The sequence below is a fragment of the Dendropsophus ebraccatus genome, chromosome 7 (genome assembly GCF_027789765.1).
Source record: "Dendropsophus ebraccatus isolate aDenEbr1 chromosome 7, aDenEbr1.pat, whole genome shotgun sequence".
Classification (NCBI taxonomy): Eukaryota; Metazoa; Chordata; class Amphibia; order Anura; family Hylidae; genus Dendropsophus; species Dendropsophus ebraccatus.
The window spans coordinates 102,769,839-102,782,749 of record NC_091460.1 but is presented as its reverse complement, the minus strand read 5'-3'; the positions used below and the strand labels follow the sequence as shown (position 1 = coordinate 102,782,749).

Below are 12,911 nucleotides of genomic sequence, written 5' to 3'. Positions count from 1 at the left end.
GAAAACCATAGGCCATAGGTTATATACATGTTTTCCTTTACTCCCTAGGGCTGCATCCAACTTCTTCAACCACCAGTATTCTAATGCCGCACACACTTGGGTTCGCTCCTCTCTAATCCCTAGTAAACAATGAAGAGGTTGCAGTGCATGCAGAAGTGTCACACTAATGGCTTAGGGTCCTTTTACATAGAGTGATAATCTGCTGAATCAGGTTGATTCGGCCTATTATCGCTCAGTGTGGTAAAGATGACAATCAGCTGATGACACTGATTATTGGCTGTTTATGTAGTTTAAGCGAGCGTAAAAATCATCAGCCGCCGGCCAGACATCAGTGCATGTAATAGTGATGCCTGGCCAATGGCTGAAAGATGTAAATAAAAAGAAAATAATAATAAACTTTATTCTTACCTAATCCATGCTCCCTGGTGTCCAGCTCGATTCTGCCCGCTATATACAGCCAGTCTCTGGAGTGACAGGCCCCTCAAACAATCACTGGCCGCGGCGCTGTCTTGTCTTGACTGAGCAGCCTGTCACTTCAGAGACCAGCTCAGAGGTGCAAGCGTCATCTGGGGGCTGGCAGAAGCGAGAGGGACGCCGGAGACACGTGGAAAGGTAAAGTATAAAGTTTATTATTTTACAGTTAAAGCAAGGGCTACACGGACATTGCTCACTAGACATACACTACCGTTCAAAAGTTTGGGGTCACATTGAAATGTCCTTATTTTTGAAGGAAAAGCACTGAACTTTTCAATGAAGACAACTTTAAACTAGTCCTAACTTTAAACAAATACACTCTATACATTGCTAATGTGGTAAATGACTATTCTAGCTGCAAATGTCTGGTTTTTGGTGCAATATCTACATAGGTGTATAGAGGCCCTTTTCCAGCAACTATCACTCCAGTGTTCTAATGGTACAATGTGTTTGCTCATTGGCTCAGAAGGCTAATTGATGGTTAGAAAACCCTTGTGCAATCACACATTCACACATCGGAAAACAGTCTAGCTCGTTACAGAAGCTACAAAACTGACCTTCCTTTGAGCAGATTGTGTTTCTGGAGCATCACATTTGTGGGGTCAATTAAATGCTCAAAATGGCCAGAAAAAGAGAACTTTCATCTGAAACTTGACAGTCTATTCTTGTTCTTAGAAATGAAGGCTATTCCATGCGAGAAATTGCTAAGAAATTGAAGATTTCCTACAACGGTGTGTACTACTCCCTTCAGAGGACAGCACAAACAGGCTCTAACCAGAGTAGAAAAAGAAGTGGGAGGCCGCATTGCACAACTAAGCAAGAAGATAAGCACATTAGAGTCTCTAGTTTAAGAAACAGACGCCTCACAGGTCCCCAACTTGCATCTTCATTAAATAGTACCCGCAAAACACCAGTGTCAACATCTACAGTGAAGAGGCAGCTGCCGGATTTTGGGCTTCAGGGCAGAGTGGCAAAGAAAAAGCCATATCTGAGACTGGCCAATAAAAGAAAGATTAAGATGGGCAAAAGAACACAGACATTGGACAGAGGAAGACTGGAAAAAAAGTGTTGTGGACGGATGAATCCAAGTTTGAGGTGTTTGGATCACAAAAAAGAACGTTTGTGAGACGCAGAACAAATGAAAAGATGCTAGAAGAATGCCTGACGCCATCTGTTAAGCATGGTGGAGGTAATGTGATGGTCTGGGGTTGCTTTGGTGCTGGTAAGGTGGGAGATTTGTACAGGGTAAAAGGGATTCTGAATAAGGAAGGCTATCACTCAATTTTGCACCGCCATGCCATACCCAGTGGACAGCGCTTGATTGGAGCCAATTTCATCCTACAACAGGACAATGACCCTAAACACACCTCCAAATTGTGCAAGAACTATTTACAGCAGAAGCAGGCAGCTGGTATTCTATCGGTAATGGAGTGGCCAGCGCAGTCACCAGATCTGAACCCCATTGAGCTGTTGTGGGAGCAGCTTGACCGTATGGTGCGCCAGAAGTGCCCATCCAACCAATCCAACTTGTGGAAGATGCTTCTAGAAGCGTGGGGTGCAATTTCTCCAGCTTACATCAACAGATTAATAGCTAGAATGCCAAAGGTGTGCAATGCTGTAATTGCTGAAAAAGGTGGATTCTTTGACGAAAGCAAAGTTTGATGTAAACACAATGTTATTTCAAATACAAATCATTATTTATAACCTTGTCAATGTCTTGACTCTATTTTCTATTCATTTCACAACGTATGGTGGTGAATAAGTGTGACTTTTCATGGAAAACACAAAATTGTTTGGGTGACTCCAAACTTTTGAAAGGTAGTGTATATACACAGCTCTTGCTGCACGATTATCAAGTCATGTAATAGGCTCAGTAAGTGAACACTGATCTATCAGATTGGCAGATCCTCTCAAGTCCTGTCTGATTGGATGGAGACTATTGTTAGACAGATGTGTCCCTAAGCCACACTTGGCTGTGTGCTTAAAGGGGTACTCTGGCAAAAATGTTTTTCTGTCCCAGACAGGCACTGTCCAGAGAGAGGTTCTCCATGGGGATTAGCTACTGCTCTGGACAGTTCCTGACATGGACAGAGGTGTCAGCAAATAGCACTGTGTCAGACTGGAAAGAATACACCCTTTCCTGCAGGACATGTAGCAGATGATAAATACTGATAGATGGAATTTATAAATGATATAGCTTTCTGAAACCAGTTGATTTGAAAGAAAAACAAAATTCACTGGAGTCCCACTTTAACCCCTTAACGACATCGGGCGTAAATTTACGCCCTGATGCCGGTAAGGGAGTTCAGAGCGGGGCCGCGCGGCGACCCCGCTCTGAACCGCGGCGGTCCCGGGTGCCACTTGTAGCCCGGGACCGCTGGTATTAGCGGGCACGGTCCGATCGTCGTGCCCGCTAATAAAGTAATCAGATGCAGCTGTCAAACATTACCAGACGCAGCGTCATCCCTGGTGTCTAGTGGGGAGATCGCTCCTCCGGGATGTTATCCCGGAGGAGCGATCTCCGTAACTGAAGCCGGCCGGGGACCGCTCCAAGATGGCGCCGTCCCCGACTCGGCACTCGTTTGTTTCTGGCTGCAGCAGCCGGAAGTAAACGAGTGCCGATCTCATGGATCTCTGCAGCATATCTATGCTGCAGAGATCTCAATGAGAGATCAGAGCACTTATACTAGAAGTCCCCCAGGGGGGCTTCTAGTATAAGTGTAAAAGTAAAAAAAAAAGTGTCATTATAAGTAAAAATCCCCTCCCCTAATAAAAGTCTGATTCACCCCCCTTTTCCCAGGTTATAAATAAAAGTAAATAAATAAATAAATAAACATGTTTGCTATCGCCGCATGCGTAATCGCCCAAACTATTAATTAATCACATTCCTGATCTCGCACGGTAAACGGCGTCAGCGCAAAAAAATGCCAAAGTGCAAAATTGCGCATTTTTGGTCGCATCAAATCCAGAAAAATTGTAATAAAAAGTGATCAAAAAGTCGTATATGCGCAATCAAGGTATCGATAGAAAGTAAACATCATGGTGCAAAAAATGACACCTCACACAGCCCCATAGACCAAAGGATAAAAGCGCTATAAGCTTGGGAATGGAGCGATTTTAAGTGACATATATTTGTTGACAATGGTTTAAATTTTTTACAGGCCATCAGATACAATATAAGTTATACATGTTATATATCGTTTTAATCGTAACGACTTGAGGAACATATATAACAAGTCAGTTTTACCCCAGGGCGAATGGCGTAAAAATACATTTCCCCCAATGTCACCACACTTTGAATTTTTTTCTGGTTTCGCAGTGTACTTTATGCAAAAATTCAGCCTGTCATTGCAAAGTACAATTAGTGACGCAAAAAATAAGGGCTCATGTGGGTCTCTAGGTGGAAAAATGCAAGTGCTATGGCCTTTTATGCACAAGGAGGAAAAACCGAAAACACAAAAATCTAAATTGGCTCTGTCCTTAAGGGGTTAAGGTCATTTGCCCAGTTTTTTTATCGCAAATTACTGAGTATACAGTGAGTTGCACAACAATTTTGGAACTTTTTTGCTTTCATGGTGCTTGATTCATTTGATTAAATGTCTTACGATAAAGTCAGATTTGCTTTATCCTTTGCAGTAGAAGCTGATTTATTGAATGTCAATGTTTACAATTGTCACAAACGTTGCATCATTTTGTACACATGATATTTGACCAGCAAACAGTGTGAAAAATCACCTCGGATTCACAAACCATGATAAGTAAATGCCCTATTGTCTTGTTGGAAGGCGAGCCTTTGGTTTATGATAAGCCGGTGAGCAGGACACCGTCCATATAATTTATTGTAATATGTAAAGTCACTGCTGACAAGCGTCGATCCCTCTAAACTCAGTAATTAAATGCTCTGTTGGATTCCGATTTTACACTACACGGCTATCGAGATTTTGACCCTTGGCTAATTTGGTAAAGCTTGATTGTATTCTTTTTATCTGTATCTGTCCTGACCTGTGTGGGCCCTTTAACCGCTTAAAGGGAACCCATCACCAAGACAATGCTATCTAATCTCTCACCATCATGTTATAGAGCAGAAGGAACTAAGCAGATTGATATATATCTTTGTGGGAAAAGATTTAGGGGGACATTTATTAAGTCCGACGTTTTTTACGCCGGACTTAAAAATGTCCCCGCATCTCCGACGCTACAGAGATTTATGTAGAGGCAGTACGCCTCTAAATCCCGTGCGCGTCGGTGCGCACGGCAGAAAACCTACGCCACCTGAACGGCGTATCTTTTGCTCCGGCTCCCCGTCCCGCCCCCTCCACACCCCACCCCGCCCCCCCCTGCGTACCCGTCGGAAAGTGACGATATGCGAATATTTTATTCGCAAATCGGCCATTTGCAAATAAAATAATAAGCAAATCGGCACTTTCCACCGATACGCACCTTAATACATGTCCCCCTCAGTATAACTTGTGACACGATTGAAATCCCTGATCATTCTGTGTTAGGTCATCCTCTCAAAAGAAAAAAAGCATATGCACAAAAAATGGTAGCACACCACAAAAATCTTTATTATAACACTGACATAGATACAAAGTACCACATAAATAAGTGAATGTACAGGAGTAGTAAAATGAGGGAGACAACACCCCAAATACTGCTCTACATTAAAAACACTAAAATGTCACCATAAGTCCTGCTGATGTTCCAGCCAGGGCTAATCTACCACTCTGACTCTAGACCGTATGTACAATAACAAAAATCCAACATCTCTACCTAGACAGAGACCCAGTAAAACAAAATATAACCACAAATAATGGAGCATAGGGAAAAAAAAGAAAATTGGAAAAGATCACCATATACAGTCCAACAGAATGAGAGTCAGATGGGATAAGGAATCACCCATCACAGAGGAGGGGAGGCCAGACAGCTAATTGACGTCCCTTATTTTAGACTCAAAATGACGGACGTCATTTTAAACGGAGCTGAAAAAACGTTGTGTGAACATAGCCTTAGGGTCCATTGACACAGAAAGATTATCTGACAGATTATCTGTCAAAGATTTGAAGCCAAAGCCAGGAATGGATTTGAAAATAGGAGAAATCTCAGGCTTTCCTTTATGACCTGATCTCTGTTTATAGTCTGTTCCTGGCTTTGGCTTCAAATTTTTGCCAGATAATCTGTCAGATAATCTTTCTGTGTAAATGGCTTAGGAATGCTCATTAACGTTAAAAGGCTCATGTAGGGGTGCGTTTACACAGACAGATTTATCTGACAGATCTTTGAAGCCAAAACCAGGAACAGACTTTAAACAGGAATCAGGTCATAAAGGAAAGACTGGGATCTATCCTCTTTTCAAATCCATTCCTGGCTTTGGCTTCCAAAATCTGTCAGATAAATCTTTCTGTGTAAACGCACCATTAAGGAACCATATCTGTTTACTCATTGCCTTCCCTGCACATAGCTCAATATCCAAGTAACTACCCGTGACCTATGGTCAGCTGAGTCCCAAAATATTTATATCCATGCAAATTTTAGTTTTTTCTTTAATGTATTTTTTCTATTTATTTTTTGGGTTAATTTGCTGGAGTCTGTGTTACATGTGTTTCAGCCTAGAGTTTCTTTCTCAGTTTTAATGCTTGTAATAAAACATGTGGAAAAAAAATAAAGAAATAAACATATTTTAGCCGCACGGTGGATGTCATAAAAAAAAAAAAAAACAGGATTGCTGATTTTTTTGTTACATTGTATATCAAAAAAATTGTGAATGATGAAAACAACACAAATTTGATACAAAAAGAAACTAGAGCTCATGGTTCCAAAAAAATCTCAAAATAGGGATTATATAATTATTTGCAAAAAAAAAAAAAAGTTTTACTGTTAAAAAATAGTAAAACATTAGAAGAGCTGTGTAAACATATTGTTGTCTTCAGATTGACATATAGAATAAAGATAACCTATCAATTGTACCATAAAGTGCATTACGCAAACATGGAAACCGCCCTAAGATTTGCAAAATTGCTTTTTTTTCCCCCCAACTTCAACCTTCAAATAATATTTTTGGTGTTACTAAGTGCATTTTATGGTAGATTGAAAATCGCCATGACAAAGTACACTTGTTTCTGAAAAAAGCCTTTACATGGCCCTGTAGATGAAAAAAAAAAAAAAGTTATGGCTTTTAGAAGGCAAGGAGAAAAAAAACAAAAACGCAAAATGCAACTCCAAAATCCATTGTGTCCTTAGTCCCTTCCCTGTACGTCCTGATGCGGGAGGGGTGGTTCAGAGGGGGGTTGCCCCACTCTGAACCGCCACAATCCCAGCTGCTATGTGCAGCCCAGGACTGCAGCTATTAGCGGGCGCAGTCCGATCGCTGCGCCCGCTTATTATACATTTAAATGCAGCTGTCAAAACTGACAGCTGCATTTAAATGTATTATTTCCCCCTATCCCTGGGGGATATCCTTCTGGTTACCGGGCCGGGCTCAGCGTCGCACTGACACTGACCCCGTGTCAGCAATCCATTCATCTGGTCTGCTGCAGACCAGACTAATACAGCAATGATCTGATCGATCATTGCTGTATTAAGTATACTGCAGTGATCTCTATGGAAGATCACTGCAGTAATACTGAAAGTCCCCCAGGGGTACTAAAAGTTGATGTGTACTGTAAAAAAAAAAAAAAAAAAAGTGTTTTTATTAATGAAAATCTCCTCCCCTAATAAAAGTTTGAATCACCCCCCTTTTCCCATTTTATAAATAAATAAACATGTTTGGTATCGCCGCGTGTGTGTAATAAAAAGTCGCATATATGCAAGTAAGGTACCGATAGAAAGTACATCTCACTTAGCCCCATAGACCAAAGGATAAAAGCGCTATAAGGCTATGTTCACACAACGTGAACATCCGGCCGTTCCGTGACCCCGGCCTGGTCACGGAACGGCCGGTCTCTGCCCGGATCTGTCCGGCCGCAGAGCTCTGATGCGGGCGCATCAGCACGCGCCCGTATCAAGGCTTCCCCTTGCACACTAGGGAGCAAGCGGCTGGAGCTGCTCGCTTCATAGTGTGAACTGACAGGGTTTCCTACGGCCGCAATTCATTGAATTGTGGCCGCAGAAAACTGACATGTCGCACAGGATCCCGGCCGGAGCGTATACGATGTGTATACGCTCCGGCCGGGATCCCATTGAAACTAAGGCATTGTTCCACCCCACTACGGCCGTTTTACGTAGTGTGAACATAGCCTAAGGCTGGTAATAGAGTAATTTTAAACACACTTAGTTTTTTTTTTTAAACTTTAAATTTTTTAAAAGCTGTCAGATAAAAGAAAAGTGATATAAATTACATATTATTGTAATCATACCGACTTGAGGAACATATATAACATGTCAGTTTTACTATCAAACGTATGGCGTACACACAAAACCCCCCAAAAGGAAAACAAATTCCTCTTTTTTTTCAATTTCACTGCACAGATAATTTTTCTCTGATTTCACAGCATACTTTATGGAAAAGTTAAGTCTGCCATTGCAAAGTACAATTAGTGGAGGAAAAAATGAAGTTTTTATTTTACAGTGTGTGAACATAGCCTAATACAGACTTCATCTGCAGTACCACTTTCACAATGTATTTACTAAATAACATTCTTTTATTTATACTATTTTTAAATGTAAGTGTCCTTATACTTTGGGATTCATTCAAATAGCCACTTTACAGGTGTGACCTGAATGCTATCATATGTCAATACACCAGGTCCGTGAAGTGAATAAGGAAGTACATCTCATCGTTTACTATCCTTGGGTCTGCCTGATGAAAAGTTTTAATTTAAGCTCTGTTTAAAATTAATATGATACAAACTGAACAAATAGTTAGTTACAATGAGAAGGAACATGTACATGCTCCAAGAACTAAATTCGAGGCACTGTCATCTTTCTCATATTCCAGTTAATAGAATAAATAAGCGTGTGTTTTTGCCCTTGTCTTGCTTCACTTGCCTCTTTGTTGCCTGATCCACCTTAACACTCTACACTTGCTAAGTTTGCCAACAGTCTAATATGAATAATACAGTTTCAAAAATGTCAGTTTAACTTCCAGTCTCATCTGTTACACCACTACATGATATCTTACACTTACCTTGCTCCTTGGCAGCAGAATCGGTGATGTATGTAACTTATTGAGACAGAATATGCCTCCTCATTTCTGAGGGGTAAGGCTTCTTGTTCGTTCTGGAGCACAAACTAAGAGCCTGTGTGTTTGACATATACAATAAACCATGAAGTTCAAAGTACACAGGTTGATTTCGGTCTGTCTGTATTACAGACAGGAAGACATGCAGAAGAACGTACAGTGTCCAAAGGAGCTGCATTTAAATAGAACACAAGATTGCTTATTAACTGTTCACAGGATCAAAATTGTGCTGAGGCAAACTCATAACTTTGCTGAACTTTGAGTTCATTCCTTAGGCGCCGGTTTCTGTTGTTTTTTTTTTTGGGGGGGGGGACATTGGGGTGCGAGTAAATGAGCTTTTCTTACCAAATGAAGTAAAAAAGGCTTCAGTAACATTTGCTGACTGTTTTAAGATAAAAGTTGTGCAATAAACCGTACTATTTAACAGTAAGGGCTCGGCCACACTAGCGTTTTTCTTTGTTTCTAATGGATCCGTCTATATTAATTAAACGGATGAGCATAAACTGATGAGCAGACTGATGAGCAGACTGATGCAAACTGATTGCAAAATGTTCGTCTTTTTTGGTCCGTTTGTATTTTGGCTTAAAAAACCTGACTTTTGTCCATCAGTTTGCATCCGTTTGCATCAGTCAGCATCCGTTTTTCTATCCGTTTATTTTTCTTCTTTGGTTTCTTGCTGCTTCTGCGCATGCTCAGTGCAAAAACGGATGTGAACGGAAATATCTTTCGTTTTAGATCCGTCCTCATTGACTACAATGTAAAAAAAAAAACGGAAGTGCACTTTTCGTTCGTGATCCGTTTTTTAAGCGGAAAGAAAAATACTGCAAACACTATTTTTTCTTCCGTTCAAAAAAACGGATCTTGAACGGATTGCATGCAAACGGAGCACAATTAGGGCAAACGGAGCACACTAAAATATCATGGGAATCTATGGGGATTTTAACGGATCCGACAGTTTCCGTTTTGCTTACTCCAAAACGGAAAAGGTAGACGGAATGGTGCCGGATGGTCAAACGCTAATGTGAACGTAGCCTAAGATGCTTGTTTGTGGAGTGTGATAACAACTAATTTACTAGTGCTAAGCCAGCCAAATGTACTACTCTATAGTTTGATGTATTGTTTTGGATCGGTTGTGGGGGAGTTTGGTTCAGTGGCTGCCAAATGTCCCTGCGTCTTTTACTTCAGGGGAAACAATAGGAAAGTTAATAATAATCAAACATGGCTGGTCTAATTCTCTCGCTAGGAAATGATTTACCAGGCTTATATAAATATTAGATTATTGATGGGGATCTGCCTACAGATATATACTATGCATATAGCTTTAAAAGGATATTTAAAGGGGTATTCCCCCCAAAATTATTTTTGCATTAATACGCTGCCCACCCGTAGCTTTCCATCTTTCCAATATAAAGTTATTATGGATTCTGCACAGTTTTGCTGTTATCCAGCTGCATTCACCTCCACGGATTGCATAGAATCATCAGACCTTAGTCCACACCGACACGCTCCCTGCTCCTGGCCCCCACCCTCCGTGTCGGCATCACGTGTCCTCAGTCCCAGCACAGTGAAGTGACTGAGAACACTGATGCTGATCAGCGCAGCTGTGACTGTCTCCCTCTCTAACAGCAGCCACCCGGTCACCCCCAGCCCAGAGCTCACCCCCTGTGTCCAGAGCCTCCCGGAGCACCGCCCAGCACTCAACCACAGCACACAGCCCCCCGCCCCCCCCCATCACCCGTGGCATCCCTCACTCACCCGAGGCATAGCCGCTGCACTCACCCGCGGCACCCCCCGCCCCCGTGACAAGCCCCGCCCCCGCGACAAGCTCCGCCCCCGCGATCGCCCACGGCAAGCTCCGCCCCCATCGCCCGCGGCAAGCTCCCCCCCCATCGCCCGCGGCAAGCTCCCCCAACCCCCCCCCCCCGCGATCGCCCGCGGCAAACTCCGTCCCCCGCGATCGCCCGCGGCAAGCTCCGCCCCCCATCGCCCGCAGCAAGCTCCGCCCCCATCAACCGCAGCAAGCTCCGCCCCCCAAATCGTTCGCGGGTCTGCTACACCGTCCTCCCCAACTCAGCTCTGCTACACCGTCCCCCCCAACTCAGCTCTGCTACACCGTCACCGCCAGCTCAGCTCTGCTACACTGTCACCGCCAACTCAGCTTTGCTACGCAGTCACCTCCAACTCAGCTCTGCTACACCGTCACCCCCCAACTCAGCTCTGCTACACCGTCATCCCCAACTCAGCTCTGCGTCAACGTCACTTCCAACTCAGCTCTGCTACAACGTCACTTCCAACTCAGCTCTGCTACACCGACACCGCCATCTCAGCTCTGCTACACCGTCATCATCTCCTTCATTGTCTCAGCTCTGCTACTTCACCATCATCAGGCATAAGCATTGCATGATGGGAAATGTAGTTTCCTATCTTGGATATAGATCGGCTTTTAGAAAAACTTGTAACTCAGGAACGGCAGCAGCTAGAAAGATGGGAGACGGCTCAAAATACTCAGGGGGACTTGAAGAGTAAGACCAGCTAGGTTTGGGAGCATTTAATTTTTTTAGCTCATGGGGGGAGTACCCCTTTAACCACTTTCTTCCTTTAGATGATATAGAGATGAATATATGAATATGAATACCCTATAGACAATAATACCACTTTTAATGTTTTAAATTGCCATTTTAACAGATTGTTTTGATATTTTTGAAGCATTTGGGTTAAAGGACAAGTGCCATGAAAAACTTTTTCCCAGTAATTGAAGCACATTACAAAGTTATATAACTCTGTAATATGCTTCAATCACCTATCTGCCTCCCTTCCCTGTCTTTTCCCCCCTCCACCCCCCACCAGGAAGTGTCCTGACTCACACAGACCTAATGACTGCCGTCACCGTCACCAAGCTCTTCTCTCAGCTCCTTCTCCTGTTACACTAGCCTCCCCGCTCCCCTGCCTTGTCAGGTGACAGGCATGCTCAGCTCCCATTGGCTGAACAACTGCAAGCCATCACTTGTCACATCTCACTTGCTTATCTTCCCTCTGACTGACTGCGGCACGTAGGCAGCTCGACCCTCCCCTCATACCCTCTCTCCCCCTCCCCTCATACCCTCTCTCCTGCTGCCGTGGACTCAGTGAAGGAGTCATGTCACTAGAGAAGATAAGCTGAGCAAGCAGAGTCACCTGACAAGGAGGGGGAGGGGGAGGCTGGTGTAACAGGACCTAGAGCAGCCCTCCTGCTGATGACTCATCCTCACAAGAAGGAGCTGCCTGGTGACGGTGACGACAGTAATCAGGTCTGTGTGAGTCAGGACACTTCCTGGTGGGGGGTGGAGGGGGAAAAGACAGGGAAGGGAGGCAGATAGGTGATTGAAGCATATTACACAGTTATATAACTTTGTAATGTGCTTCAATTACTGGGAAAAAGTTTTTCATGGCACTTGTCCTTTAACTTTTCAAAGATTACTGCCCATGGTGAGAAAATAATAAACAGTGTATTCTTACCTTTCTGTGCTCCCCCAGTGACCTCCTACAGCACCTCCAGGTCCTGGCTGACATGATCCCGCCTCCACTTCCGAGGCAGACTCATCTGAGTCAGCTCATTACTCAGTTAATCACTGGCCGTGGTGCTGCCCCATCTAGGGCAGTGATTGGCTGAGAAGGCTGTCACCCTCAGATGAGTCTGTCTCGAAAGTAAAGGCGAGATCGTCATGGCTGGTACCTGAAGATGCTATAGGATGATACCGGGGGAGCATGGAAAGGTAAGAATACGCAGTTTTTTTTTGTTTTTTTTTACATGGGCAGCTATATTTAAAGACTTATATTTGAATGGAATACCCCTTTAAAGGGGAACTATCAGCAGGTTAGATGAATTTAACCTGCTGATAGTGCCTGGGATACTGAGGAGGAAGGTGTGTGTCTTACCTTCCTCCTTGGCGCTGGTCCCGTGCTGTTAGTCGGTGTAATCTTTGGCCAGGAGCACTGCCCACCCCCACAGGGCAGTGCTCCTAACAGTGTTCCTGGCCTAAGATTACACCGACTGACAGCCCAGGACCAGGTTAACCCACCCAACCTTATCTGCCAAATCAGGAAGAATTGGAATAAATACATTGATCAGCTAAGTAACTGATCATGATCCAGCAGTTCAGCTTTCACTTACAGCTAATATTGGGCCATCTAATACATCTGTAAGGTTCCGTTCACATTTGTACTGAAAGCTCAGTTTGGAGTCGCAGCCCAGATTCCTTCATATTTTACAGGAAGAATA

General features: G+C 43.5%; 2 protein-coding genes across 6 annotated transcripts in view; one reads left to right on the top strand and one right to left on the bottom strand.

Annotated features, from left to right (window-relative positions):
• Window positions 1-12,911, top strand: part of IDUA (alpha-L-iduronidase) — a 95,577-nt gene that overhangs the window by 40,407 nt on the left and 42,259 nt on the right. The window lies entirely within an intron of this gene.
• SLC26A1 (solute carrier family 26 member 1) overlaps window positions 1-12,911 on the bottom strand; it is a 52,687-nt gene that overhangs the window by 23,189 nt on the left and 16,587 nt on the right. For 2 of the 3 annotated variants that reach the window (XM_069978029.1, XM_069978030.1), the window contains exon 1: window positions 8,600-8,814. The exons of the other annotated variant lie outside the window; for it this stretch is intronic. The gene's annotated coding sequence lies outside the window, so the exon portion shown is untranslated. Of the gene's footprint in view, window positions 1-8,599; window positions 8,815-12,911 lie in introns of those variants that run through there. 3 annotated transcript variants of the gene reach the window in all.